Source organism: Taurulus bubalis (genome assembly GCF_910589615.1).
Source record: "Taurulus bubalis genome assembly, chromosome: 8".
In the NCBI taxonomy this organism is placed as follows: Eukaryota; Metazoa; Chordata; class Actinopteri; order Perciformes; family Cottidae; genus Taurulus; species Taurulus bubalis.
This window is the reverse complement of record NC_136596.1, coordinates 24,333,050-24,348,372: the sequence shown is the minus strand read 5'-3', so window position 1 is coordinate 24,348,372 and position 15,323 is coordinate 24,333,050.

The window sequence follows — 15,323 nt, the reverse complement described above, 5'->3', positions numbered from 1 at the left end:
TGGAGCGATCAATAAAACAACAGATTAGTCATTTCCTTATTAACCTCAGTTGTGACAAAAAAACATGGCTTTTTCTTCTTCTTTTGTGTCAAATATGTTCCTCATTGTCATTATACCTTTTTTTGTGTTCCCTATTTTTGACAGGAAATATTAAAGATTAAAAAAATAATCGTCTTATTTAAAATAGCTGCAGAAACAGTACAGAACTACATCCTTCTAGGCTCATCTGTGCACTGAGCATGGTGAGTCATCCACACACACACACACACACACACACACACACACACACACACACACACACACACACACGCACACACACACACACAGCAGCTGACTCTTAAACAGGGCTATGAGATCATCCCCATTCGCATATTACACCATAAATGACACACACACACACACACACACACACACACACACACACACACACACACACATTTTCCCTCACCATCATCTGTCACACCTAAATGGAAATAGGTTCACATCTCTCTCACTTTGCAGATCGATATCAAATTGAACTGATTATTGGTTTATGTCAACAAACAGTTGATTTAAGATCATGGGACGGGTTTTTAGCACTTTGTGATTCTGACTCATGGACACGTTGACGCTAAACCTAGATGCAGATAATTATACACACGGCTTCTGATGCATCAAGCCTGTCAGCAATGTTTCAATACTGATGAACCTTTATTCTGCAAAGCCGTCCAATCTGATTTTAATGAATTTATTCTTATTTCTGATTTAAGACCAGAACAATTTGACACACACGGCTGCATCTCAAAATAATCTTCAGGCTTCCAGCTTCCAGAAGACATTCACCACTATTATGAGGCATCTACTGCTGACCTGCTGTCTCACACTAAAGATCCCCCTAACAGATCTATGTGGGTGTCTAAGGGTTGAGACAATGTTTTCCTCTCTGCATTTCTGCAGGATGTCATTTCTTCTGTCAACAGTTTTCTTATTTGGCTCGCTGTAGAAGATAAACATGTTGAAAGTCATTTTTCCATCAGCCGTTCTGTCGCACTCTTATCTAAAAATGACAAGAGTCTGAAAGCTTTGTTTCGCACAGTGTGAGATATCACACAACGTCGCATTGCACTGCTAGCAATGCAGCTCAACAGCTGGGAGACGCCGACAAATCTTTTTTCATCGTGTGTTTATGGAGGTTTGACTATTTCCTAAAATAAATGCCGTCAGTGCAAGTGAATTTCAGATGGAAGGATATTTCTGTCAGGCTCTGGTTCATCAAACTCGGCTTGTGTAAGTTAATTCATCCTTTGTAACATGTTTAATTTCCCCCTGTATTACAAAGTACAATATGAGCTGCATTAGGGATGAAAGTTTGCTACTAATTCGTTTGCTCAGCGGATCACGACCTGGACCAGACTAACTTAGACTTAGAGTAATTCCTCTATTATACCTGCTTACTGAAATATAATCCCAGATACAGTCGGCCCATTAAAAAGCTAATTTGAAATTAAATTTAGATTATTTTGGCAAGTGTGGTTGAGACTAGAGAGAGAGAGAGAGAGAAAAAAATAATCTGGTGTTACATTACGGCACATTAAAGAGACACGTACATCACATGGATGATAACAATATGCACGCTAATGGGACCTTTACGAGCACAATAACATCATCCTTTTTTTATTGTTACATGTGGAGAAAGGAAAAGGCCAGCTGAGGCTACAGGTCTGGATGTGGGACTAGTTGAGGAGCAGAGTAATAACTGAGATGCCACTCTTGATAAATGACCTTTTAAAACGGAGGGGTGGAACGGTATTTCCTGTCAGGGAAGCTTCAGCTTCACCGTCACAGGAGGGGAGCGCAACCTTTTTATCTCACGGGCCCGAACAATGACCTCCTGCTACACTGTGTACTTTTTGTTGTTGTTTTTTTAATTATAAATTATTGAGGGAAGGCAAGCCCATTATCAGTTACAGCATGACATACCTTTTAATAAAATGCATATTTGCTGACTCACTGGAGCAGCTGGGAGTCTCCTGCTTTGTTTGTGGGCACCCCATCATAGCTGTTGAGCTTTTTTTTAGATTCATATTCACCAACAACACAGAACTTCAACAATACAACCTGAACATTTTGATAACTGTAACTTAAGAAGTTAAGTCGCTTAGTTAGGCAGCAAATAACTCATATTAAGCTTATGAGTTTACTAACGTTAGCTAGCTAGGCTAATGTCGATAGAAATTGCCAGATTTGATCATTCTTGAATTTCTGTAACTGTTATTTTCCCATGTATAGCACTTTGTTTTGAAGAAGTGCTGCACAAATAAGGTGAAATATTTCCATTAATTACTCTCTGGCGTGACTATAGATGAGTGCAGTCTGTATTGTTTGTGTAGTAGCCGCCAGAAAAAGCCTAGCATTCTCAGAGTACCGCTTTGGTAACCTGACATCCAGGAGGAAGTCAGAGATCCTACGTTACATAACACAAAGGCACTGGACTGCAACAAACAGCCGAAGCTATAGCAGTCGTAATATTTCCAGACATGCATGCATTTCCTTTAATAGTGTACAAAAAGAAAATACTTTTAAATGTAACTGAATGAAGTCTGATGGTTCCTGCCAGTGGAAAGGGACATGAATAAGATTATGGTGATGGTTCAGGTCAAGAGTACAACTACTAAGAGATTAGCTTCAGGCTCTGTTGTGTAATGTGAGTTCAGACAAGACATGAACATATGCTGCTGGCAAAACTGTCTGAGGTCTCTTTTGTATCTCAGGCTTTTACTTTATGTCTTCATTTTCATTTTTTAGGAACCATTCTTGTAGAGATCCTCGTCGAGAATGTAACGTCAGTAAATTATTCAGAGACTGTTTTTCACGCGGAAATGTTACCGAGCGGACAAAATTAGCTGTCTAGTTCTTTATATCGGATGGTTCCTCCACCCTTTATTGTTTTTACTGACGGTGGAAAACAAAAGAAGGCTGGTCGAGTTGATTCAGTGCTGAATGGGACGCTGGTACCAAAAGTCTCGGGCAATTCTTTTTAGCGTCAATTAATCTGCCCGATATTTTCTCAAATGAATCGATTAGTTGTTTGAAAAAATGTCAATCAGTGTTTCCCAAACGTAAGCTGACATCCTTAAACATGTCTTGTTTTGCCCACAACTCAAAGATATTCAGTTTACGATCACAGAGGAGTAAATAAAGTTAAACCAGAACATATTCACATTTAAGAAGCTGGAATCAGTTTCTTTTTCCTTTTGTTATTTCTTAAAAAATATGATTAAAAATGATTTATCAACAATCAAAATAGTTGGCAAGTAATATAATAGTTGATAACTAATCCATTTCTCTTTGCAGCTGTCAGTACGGTAAGACAAATACAAATGTCTGAACTGGGTTTGACTACAATTTTTGAAAAATACTTTAATTAGCTTCCAAAAGCAATGTCAGGGAAACTGCTGTGAGATTTTGGGCAAAGAAAAGGACTTGTTTTTAAGAAGAAAACAATTCAGATAGGAGTTTAACCTCTGACAGGAAAGCTAATAAAGATAATTACAATACGCCCTCCACCATTTAATTAAAAAAGACAAAGATGACCCTGATAAGATTGAACACCTCTCACGAGCAGCCCTGTTCACCCTGTTGATGCTGTATTATGGTATGGCATTCCTGAAAGGCAAGTAGTTTGAGCAACAACAACAAAAAATACCTCAGAAATGTGTCACTTTCCTGCAGGAAACATTATGCCGACACTTGATGTCACACATGCTGGACTCAATGCAGTCCCTTCCACAGACGCATTTTTGGCTGCCAGACTCTTGAAGTATTCAAATACGCACACAGAAACTGAAACAGAGAAACTTCTGAATGGGACCATTGAATAGAACCGGCCATTATGCGCCCTTGTTTTGAACGCCACAGCCAAAGGAAATTTATGTTAATTATCTGAACGTAGGACAAATGCACAAATACAACTTGCCCGTATCCCCACATCTCCCTGCTTGAACGCTAAAATTCAAAGAAAGTAAAAGTTCAAAGATGATATTGTTCAGCTTCTCGGCAAAGACCATTTCACAGAGTCGGTCCTTGTTCCTTTAAGTCAACAATAACGGCCCTGAGATCTGTGTGATTGCCAGATTACAGCGGATCAGATCGGATCACGGGTTAACGGGAACAAAGAAGCGGAGCCGGGCGAATTCATTCATTCATTTCCCACGCAACATCAGGGAACCCTGAGCGACGGCGAGCTAATCGGGCGCAGCCATGCTGTGGGCGAGCCATCGTGAGAAGAAAAAAACAACCACAAAAACAATCTAGGGAGGGGAAAGTGCGTCAAAAACAACGAGAAGTAACCATGTCAACCAAGGAAAAAACAGACACATATGTGCCTTTCGACTTGATAACAGCATTCACAATTAACTCATTTTTTTACTGTGTCACGGTGAAATGAAAACACATCACAGTAACTTTTCACTGTTTTTGTTGGCGTAGCATTCACAGCATTATCGGTTTCAAATCACTTAATCGAGTATCAGATTAACCAATATTTAAAGCACTGAATAGAGGGATCTTAAAGTCCTGGTTTCGGGGGGGAAAAGCAACGCTTGCCACTTTATGAGTGTCCCGAACATTCGCTCGAACCAAATGGGACGAACTACAAGGGATTCAACAGGGAGAGTTATGAAATTCCAGACAGAACCACATAATTACAACATGAGAAAACTAGAAAAGAGAGAAATGCCTCCAGGGTTTTCTTTCCAATGCTCTGATAACGAGGGATTCATTGAGGGTTCTGGGTGAAGAGCCAAGTAGCTTTGAGTTTTCTCCACCAACACGTCCTTAACGGGGTTCTTTGGAAAACCCACATTACTGTACGTCATCATTTTGGACAGCAGAGTGGGAAATTGACCCATTTATGAAACTAGCACACACACAGAGGGGGGAAAGGAAACCAAAGCTGTAACAAAGAACATCCTCCCTCTTATATCATTAGGGCTGTACTTCCAGGAATAAGTCTGAGTCCGGGAGAGGGGGGCACACCCTAGCTGGGCGGAGAAAGACGAGGGAGACGGCCATTACTATGATGGATGTAGTCCACACTCACTAAACTGTGGGTGTGTATTGGATGCGATCGTGTGCCTTTTTGTAGAAGGGAATGTGGAAGAAGACAACCTCTTTGTTTGGGAGATGGAGCAGAAAAGGACTGAAATGTATCTGGAGATCATGTTGTTGAGATTTCTACCATCTTGACTAACAATTAAAACATTCCCATCATTCCCATGTGAAAACATTTTAAGCTACAAATGTTTAAAAACTAATTGATCAAATGATACCAAAAGTTTACAACCCCCCCTCTATTTTACATGTCCGTTGGAACTCGTTTTGTTTACTCACTCCTCCTTAATGAGCGAGTATTCAACTTAATTATGTAACTATAAAAACCATAAAATGACTTGTGCATTAATTGTGTATTCTCCACCTGTGTGATACTCTGAAACAGTTTGCAGTGACCATATGATGAAGACGAGCCTGTAGTGAATACGTTCAATGAAAAATAAACTAAAAGCATCCTTGCATCCACTTAAAAAAAAAAGAATAAAAAGCTGCTATGGATGCAGAATTTTAAAACGAGGGATTTCTTCAAAATACAGTGCAGTTGTTACCTGACCAAGTTTGGTTCATTTGCAGGTCAAAAGACATCTTGGCATCTAGGTTAAGAAATTAAAAAAAATAATCTCAAATTGGACTGAAATAATTTCAGTTTTCTTGTTTTATAAATGTATTTAGTCAGGACCTGATTCACACTGGAATATAGTCATTTAAATACTGTTGAAACAGAAACCTTAACCTTAAACACAACAACAAACAAGTTGAATTTAATGTAGATTATGGGCCGATAACAAGAACTGATACAAGCGCATTAAAAACAGAAATATATACATTTTCAACATGTGGATGTCGTACGATTGCTATAATCGTTGTCTGGCCTAAAACTTTCTTTGACTATCTGATGGACTTTCCGGTGTAAATTAAAGTCAGATTTGATTACATTTTGCGAGCTTTAGCTAACATTGTAACATACAGCGTAATATCAACGAGCTAAATGACATCATGACATCTGATCAGTGCAATAACTCGCGTACTCGCCCCAATCCATTCTTTGGGACCATATCTGTGGGCCTTTCTGATACTTATTATATTGAGATACCCTCCAGCCTCTATAAATAGTTTGGCATGACTTTTTAAGCTACCTGAACGACAGCAGCCAAAACCATAAAGATTTCATCATTTTTCATGTATCCTCTGTTCAGAGAGTCTCTGTTTTCTCTCGTCTCCTGCACCAGTGGTACCGTCTGTAGCCGCCTAGTTGTTGAGTCACAGGCTCTGTGTGTGTGTGTGTGAGAGATCTCAAGCCGCTAACCGAATGAAAAGAGCTTTTGTTTGTTGCACACATTCAGCATCTCACTGCAGTTTCAAATGAGGCCTGACAAAAAGAATGTGGGAGATAAAAAAAAGGAGGGACTCTGAAACTGAACGACCTTGAAGGTTTCAGGGGCCTCTCACATCACTGCATGCAGCTCAATCAATGGCAATTTCTTAAGCAGATTTTCTTTCTTTTTTCACTAACATGGAAAACACAGTGGATTTTTTTTTCATGGAGATCTTAATGGATAAAGTGGAGAAAAAACAACAACCAGGAAATTACCCAATGACACGGTACAGTGAGCATGTGTGGAGGTTTCCCACCAACACCAGCCACGTTTGTCAAACTTCTCTCAGCTTTTTGGGGCTCATCTAAACATTGTCGGGTCATCATGCATATTAGGTCCTACAAAACATTCAGACCAGCGGACAGCGAGGGAGGAAAGTTCACTGGAGTCCTTATGACGGATCGTCTGGGAACCGTGAAGGCCTGAACCCAACTTCGTCGGCCATCACGCCCAAAAAGAGATTTAGCATCTGAACTGTTCCAGACACGACTCTTTATACTTCTTCTCGAAGGAGTCTTGAAGCACTGCGGGCGGCTCCGAACACGACGAAATGTGAAGCCTCATCGATCCAGCGTTCCTCCTTAGTGAACGCTCCCATCCCTTTGCCTCCTTCACAAGTCAAGAGTCTAGGCCAGCGACAAGTCATCATCCTGACTGAAGCTGGAAAGGATACAGTTGATTCAAACCGATTCTTTTCAAAGTGCTGCATCAACATCAGTAAACGGACCAGACTGACGGCGAGTCATTAGTGGAATTACACCATCGATCGCTATCCTCCACCACAAGGCTCTGGGGTTTTTGCGCCGGCGGTGAGTGCACTGATGCAACAAGGAGCAGGTGCTTTTTTCTTCTTCTCCCAAAGTCAATCCCTTGAGCTACCGGTGTGCTCCAACGCGAGCTGAAGATGAGCACATGGCCCTGATCCCAGCTTCCTCTCGAAGGCTTAGTGACAGTTTCTCCTCCTCAACAGCTCCTCTGCTTGAACCTGAGGAGCTTACGGACGCTTGCGTAACAGCGGGCCGGTGTGCCGCTACCGCTAACTGGCATTAGTGTTAGCTGACATCCAGTCACAGCCGGGGGGGCAGGAGGTCTTTTTTTTTTTACATTCAAAGCCTCTATTGAGGTTTTGAATTACGTCTGAACATCATCACCCGTAAAAATGATTGTGTAATCTATATGCATGTAAGATATGGCGCCGTTAGATTGCTGCTAAACCACCTCGTTCATTTTTTTTAAATAAATGTTTGGTTGTAAATGTTTGAGTCACACGAGCCCGGAAACAATCGGAGGCACCCGATTCTACAAATAGTAGAAGTTATACCTTTCCTCCAGTGTTCTAGTATTAAAGTAAGCTAGTTTTGGGGTTTTAACTGATCTGATTTACTACGATGGGTCGAGAACTCCGACGATTCAAATAACTGCCAACTATTTTAAAATAAAAATGATCCGATTCCAGCTTCTTAAATGAAAGTATTATATAAAGTTAAATGAATATCTTTGAGTTGTGGACATTTGAAGACATCTTGAAGACATTTTTCACAATTTTCGACATGTTATAGACCAAAAAAACAACGTATGGATTAATCAACAATCAGAATAGTTGTTAGTTGCAGCCCTAGCTGGGTTAAACGTATGGATTAATCAGTATAATGTCACACTGCTGCACATCCAGGTTTACTTCTACAGAAACACATTGGTTGCGTAAATATAAAACATCATGAGGCAAATATCTGCTCTCTAATGCTGCAGTTCTCTTCTTCCAGCCTTAATGCATCTCTCTCTCTCCGTGCTGACTCCTGTTCTTCTCACTCTCCTCCTTTTTTCCCTGATCCATTTCCATGCACCTCTCATTCTCTTCAGAGTCCTCTTTCGATCTTCCCCCCACCCCCCTCCGCTTCACTAAATCCCTGCTTCTCTCTCTTCCATCCACTGTGTGCATTGCAGTGTTACTCGTCTCTTCTTAGCCCACTTCTGCCTCTCTAATCGTCTCCCTTCCTCCCTCCTCGCTCCCCTCCCATGCTGCTGCACACACAAATATGTCCACCCAAGGCGTACTGCAGATGGTTACAGCCAGAGCGCCTCACAAGCCCTCACAAACACTTTTAGTGGAGGTGCGCCCCGGCACACTTCCCAACCCCGATCCCTTCGAGGGTTGCTCTGGAAATACCCTCCTGGAGTACCACCTCGTGTCTACTTCCAACACAGAGAGAGAGGCATCTCAGTGAACCACTAGAGCACTTAGCAGGCTGAATGCCTTGCTCAGTAACAGCTGAGTGTTGTTTACACAGGAAGCGGAGGGGAGTGTTGACCCAACAACCCACAGAGGATTTCCGGTGGGCATTCTGGATGTTTCCCGACTTATAGTAAAGTCTTATAAGTCATCCTATTTCATTGTGTCATCTGCTTATCTCGACAATATCATGATGTCGGTCGGTAACGTAATTAAACTTCTGTGGTTCGTCGTCACATGAGCCCAAACTACGGAGGTCGGCGGGGTCAAACGCTCTGCAGCGGCCCAACACATTTCTACTAGGAGAATCTTGTGGCAGGATCAGAACCAACGGAAATAAAAAAAAAAACGCATTAAAAATAAAATACGACAAATAGGACAACGGAAACGCGCCGCTTGCTTTCATAAGAAACAAACACGCTCTGTCATTGGTTTTCTTTCTCCCGGGTTGAAAATGAAAGCTGTTCCACTTGGCGTACAATGAGTAATAATCAATGATTCAATAAGAAATATCATCATTTGGGATTTTAACTCGTCATATTCGGAAAAGGCACAGGTTTAAGTAGTAACACTAATGGTGGCTCCAATCCACGTGACCCACACGCACTGGAATGCTATCAGGGCTGCAATTAATAGTGATTTTCATAAACTGTTGACTAATTCTCTAATCGAAAAAAGGGTCATTCAAGCTGCAAAATGTCTGAAAAATATTGGAATTCATCATCGCGGAAGAGGACGTCTTTAAAGTTGTTCCCCCTTCAAAGCAGAGGACAAATCTCTCCATCAGGCTGAATGTTTCTGCCAGTAATCCTGGAACTGCAAAGGCAGCGGAGGAGCAGAGTCTGTGGAGCTAAATAATGAGGAACCAGTGATGCATTCGGTGCAACTTGAGGTCATAAGGATTCAAATATTCATGTGACGCTCAACTATAATCACAATATTAAAAATGTTTTCAGGGACAGCGAAACTAGCAGTCATGATGTAATTACCAGACTGTTGTTCAGCTGCAGCCAGAATGTCAACAGTATATTGATAGTGTCGCGGCAGCCCTCAGTGCTCCTTCACACTCAGACAAATGAGCCCAAAATACAGTGCAAGCCTGGACCACGTTCATCTGCTGCAGCAATAAACACACACATATACACACAAACAAACGCACACACACTAACAGCTCATTCTGGGAGCCTTTAACTCAGTGAGGCATTGCAGGCAGAGAGCCATGAAAGAAACAGAACTACCATAACAAACCAGAGGGCAAAAACTGTGTGTGTGTGTGTGTGTGTGTGTGTGTGTGTGTGTGTGTGTGCGTGTGTGTGCGTGTGTGTGTGTATGTGTGTGTCAACGTGTGTGACTCAAAAGTCCCAAAAAGGGCAGCTGTTACATCTATCATGCACATATTTTCCATTCAGACACACAAATTATGGTCATGCACTTTGACTCAGAATCCCAAAGTAAAGCAGAGGACGAAATATTCAAGTTAACCAAACAAGTAAAAGTAGAAATGCCACGAAGTCAAATACTCTGCTGCATGTCAGCCGCAAAATGCATTTAAATATGAAAAGTGGTAGTTCGGTGGTGTTTTCATTGGACCATTACAAGTGCAACTAAAAAGAAAGCAACTGAAGTTTTATCTACAAAATGTGTGCTGACTCAAAGTTTAAGTACTTTGTGCAGTAAGTTGTGCAGAGTTGGACTACAGTATGCATTTGAATGTTTCAATTACAGCCTGACACTGATATTGATATTTGGAAGTCTAAAAAAATACATAACCACATCACATAAGCAAACATTCTTGATACCGGCGGCTTTGTGTATAAAAACGAAATAACACAAAAGGAAAAGTAAAACAAAATTGTACTTAAATACAGTACTTGACAAAATACCCATTTGTACACTGCTGCCCACGCCGTAGTAATCAAAAAAGGACTTCCTAGCCTTTCCTCCAATTGGAAACGAGCGGTTCCCTCTACCCTGTAACAGAAATGTTGCATCAACATCACACACGAGGCGGTTCACGTCCAGGCCAAAGCACCGCAGGCCTGCAGAGGCTACGCGTGGGCAACTATCAAACAAAAGACCATTTTATTTCAAAGTGCGTTCATGATCAGCAGTAGAGGATTATGTTTGTCATCACATTCAACCTGAGTTTGTGTAAAGAGACATTTGCAACCGAGAGGAGTATGCGTTCAACACGGGAGCTGTTGGAGGTTAAATGCCTTGCTTCAGGGAAACTCAAAGCTTTTTACAAAGGAGTTGAACCAGCAACATCGTGGTCACAGACTCACTTTGAAACACACTTCATTCAGCATTTGTCATAAAAGACAGTACGATAAATGTGCCCTCCTCCTCACCCCATCTATATTCATGATGATTCATCATAATATTTTAACCTGCAAATGGTGGAACACAATTTAGGAAGAGACTTTTCGAAATGCCATGGCTGCAGATATTTACAGCAGTGAGAATAAAATAGTTTCTTTTGTGATTTTGTTTGAAATACTATAATAAATAACTGTATAACTATAAATAATAGAGTTTAGAAAAAAAGAAGATGAAAAAAAGCCTTTGGACCGCCTTGAAGTAATAATAACAAAATGTAATCGCTCAACATTGGACAACTTTCAACACAAGCCAAGCATTAAGGCAACGTTTTTCTTTTTTTCTTTTTCACTGATAGAAAACAGTCTATTTGGGGAAGCTAGATAACAGACAATAGCATGATCTTTGCATATGGTGTTTTTTTACAGATCAGAGATACTCGTACCACAGATCAAATCACACAAACACAGAGAGAGAGAAACTATGCACGTCCGTCCTCAGCATGCCCTCGATTACAGCGTTCAGAGAGACACATTCCCGACACGCTGAATCAGCTGGGATTTTAAAAACACGTGTGCGGCCGCGACGTCGAGGATTGAAACTTGCTCGATATCCACAGGTCCCTCCCCACGCTGGCTGGCGGATCCAGCTTTGATCTCATTAGGGAACATGAAAGAAAGTGCTGTAAATGACTTTCACTATGAAGAGGGTTACTTTCTGTCAATCGACAGCTGTACGTTTGAGTCATTTCTCAAGCAGAAATGCATTGCATGGCTCAGCTCTAACTTTTAAAAGTGGTGGCAGGTAGGGCTGGGCGATATGGCCAAAAATTCTGTTTTGTAAGATTCTGCCGGTTTCACAGTATATTTTTCCAAATAAACACATTAATTTATTGACGCCGAAAAGGACCACCACCGCTATTCATTTTACTTTGATTGGTACAGAGGGAGCTAAACCTGGCAGGATTTGGGACCCAGGGGAATCCCTTAATAGTAGCGGCGTATGTGCAGCCATAACGACTATTGTCATTCTTTGGCCAGCAGCAACATGTAACTTTTATTGTCACAGATAGTTTACAGCGGTCTGAGCTACTTACGTCTCACGCATAGAAGTTGACTCATGGTTTGAAAAAAATGACATCGCCAAAATGCATGATGGGTAAAGCCCACCCACTTAGCTGCACAGGAAAAGACTTCTTCCTGCACAAGAAAAGTCTTCCTGTGTGAGCGGTGTCATTTACCCAGCATGCATTTTGGCGATGTCATTTCTTGCACACCATGAGTCAAGTGAGTTAACATGAGACGTAAGTAGCTCGGTCCGCTGCTCCTTCAGTTTCAAGCTGTGAACATTAAATGTTGTTGCCTGCCAAACAGCAGCAACCGGTATGACGTATATGAAAAATTCATACCCCATGGAAATCTCAAACTGGTACCCTAGTGGCAGGCATCAGTTTAGTTGCTGAAACTCAAAATATGATTGTCATTTTTCATAACATAAATTTTGAGTCATTAAGACAAGATGATGTGCAGCGTTGTCTTGTCACTCTTCTGACTTCAACAGCAATATTTAATCACCAACGCAGAAAATATAGAAAATATAAGTAAGTATTATTTTGTTCGTACCTTTTGCTGTTCCTATTTGAGGGCTACCAAAGGACAATAATTGGTCGCCAATTTCTCAAAGCGATTGGGATTTGCAACATGGCCTTACACATGAAAGAAGAGAAAGTGTCTCTATTTCTGACTACTGGTAAAAGGAGAGACATTAATTTGTATTTTGCAGAAATGGCGTCAGGTTTGAGGACCACCAGTCAGTATCTGGACCCTGACATCTACTTTAGCTACCCAAGAATCCAAAAAAACAGATCTGTGCATTGCTTAAGAAGGAAACTGGTGTGATAACCTGGGTGTTCACTTGAACAATAAACTGGACTGCACTGACCACGCACACACACTTTATAAATTGAAGGTCTTTTGGATTGCAGGGAGCACCCCTGACGACCTTCTTCGACTCTGTGGTGGCATCAGCCATCTTCTATGGAGTGGTCTTCTGGAGCAGCAGCATCACAACAGCTGACAGGAAGAGACTGGACAGGCTGGTAAAGAAGGCCAGAAGTGTGCTGGGGTGTCGACTGGATGCGGTGGAGGTGGTGGGAGACAGGAGGATGATGGCTAAGCTCTCATCCCTGATGAACAACACCTCCCACCCCATGCAGGACACTCTGGCAGCTCTGCACAGCTCCTTCAGCCACCGGCTGATTCATCCCCGCAGTGTGAAGGAGAGGTACCGCAAGTCCTTTCTTCCTGATGCTGTCAGGCTGCACAAACAACTGAGCTTGCAGTAGACCACAAAAAACATGTAATAACACTTCAATCACTTTGGTCATTCTAATTACTTTTAACTCGCGCAATATAAATACTTTTTAAATACTTTTTATTCCGTCTGTATCTATACTTTTTACTCCGTCTGTATATATAATATTGCTATTGCTCTTCTTTTACTGGTTTTATTAGCGTCTTTACTGTTTATTTATATTACTTGTCTTTTATTCTACTACGTGTCTCTGGTGTGCACTGCTGCTGTGATCCTGCAATTTCCCCACTGCGGGACTAATAAAGGATGATCTTATCTTTAATTATCTTATCTTATCCGTCACTGCCACAAAGTTATGGATTTAAATCCCAGTGGGACATTTTGCTCTCAGGTTGGCTGGCTGGTTCCTAAATACTTCCTCCCTTTCCACTTTTTGAATTTACTGCTTAATTAATATTATTAATATTATTGTATTTATACTGTCGTAATTTCCTAACCCTTTCCCAAAAGGACACCGAGCTTTTATTTTGGTAACCGTAAGCGGAAGTCGCGTTGCTTCTTCCGGTCGAACTTAACTGTAGCTGTTGTTTCCAGCGAGCGACATCGGGTCGATACAGTGATAACGTCGAGGCGCAGGCCGCCCGCGCGCTGACAACGTCAACACCAGCTCACGTTATCACAAACGAATTAAAAGACTGACTATTTGTGTATTTTCATTACATTTACCACGCGTGAAAAAAACAATGAAACACCGTTGAGGTGTTTTAACCGTTACCTTCCGATGCTGCGCAGCCTTTTGTGCCACTGCGTTAAAAAAAAAGAAAAAAAGAAGAAGACCCGTAACGCCACTAAACACTAGCGTGTTATTTTTAAGACGTTTAACGCCATTCTGTTTAAAGACGACGTGGACATGAGGAGCGGGGGGAACTGAGAGGCGGTGTCTTTCCCGTTAGGACCGACAAGAGGCATCGGCTTGTTTTTCAGCCTCCGACGCGATGCTATTTCCCCCCCACGACCAAATAAACCCACTAAAATCTAAATGTAACGACACTCACCTTGACGCAGCCGGTCGCCAGTCGCTCTCAACACAAAGCCGTCGTAGCTGTCGGTGCACCGGGCTTGGTGGAGCTGCTAGTCCGGGATACAGACGGTTGTCTCCGTGAAGGACTGCGGGGCAGACAGCGGCGGTGCGTCTCGGGGAGATGGGTTGGGCCGGAGCGGCGGCGCGTCATCCTGAGGTCACACTTTGGTCCCAGACTGGATTATCTAATCCTGGGTGGGACGGGTGGAGCTCATTAGGACCCGTTAATCCCAGTCCGGTTTGTTTTGGACTGGCACACAACATGTGATGTTAAATATGTATACTAACATATTTATTCATAGACATAGGTTATAGCCTACGTCCATACAAACACCTATATACACTGTAAAACCTTTTTCATGTAAAATTACAGTAATTTACAGGAGAAACTGCTGCCAGTAAATTACTGTAAAATATACAGCATCTCTACTGTAATAATTCCAAATTACATTAATTTACTGGCAGCAGTTTCTCCTGTAAATTACTGTAAAATATACAGCATCTCTACTGTTTTTAACAGAATACAGCAGCTTGCTATATTCTCTTTATACAGTAATTTACTATAATTCCAAATTACAGTAATTTACTGGCAGCAGTTTCTCCTGTAAAATTACTGTAACATATACAGCATCACTACTCTCTTATGGATGTACAGTAACTTGTTGTAATCCAAATGTAAAGTAAATTTCTAAATTATTCAAAAAATATATAACAGTACTTTTAGTGCCAGCATCAGGAAAATTAACAAGCATGACAAATAACAACTTACAATAAACAAGACAAAAGGACATATTCATTATAATATTTTTATTTATTACAATAGCCTGAGTTTGACAAAAAATAGCATCCAAATAAGAGATTAATTTACTTGAACAATAGTGTGCTTACCCAATAGCCAACTTCAATATTAAAC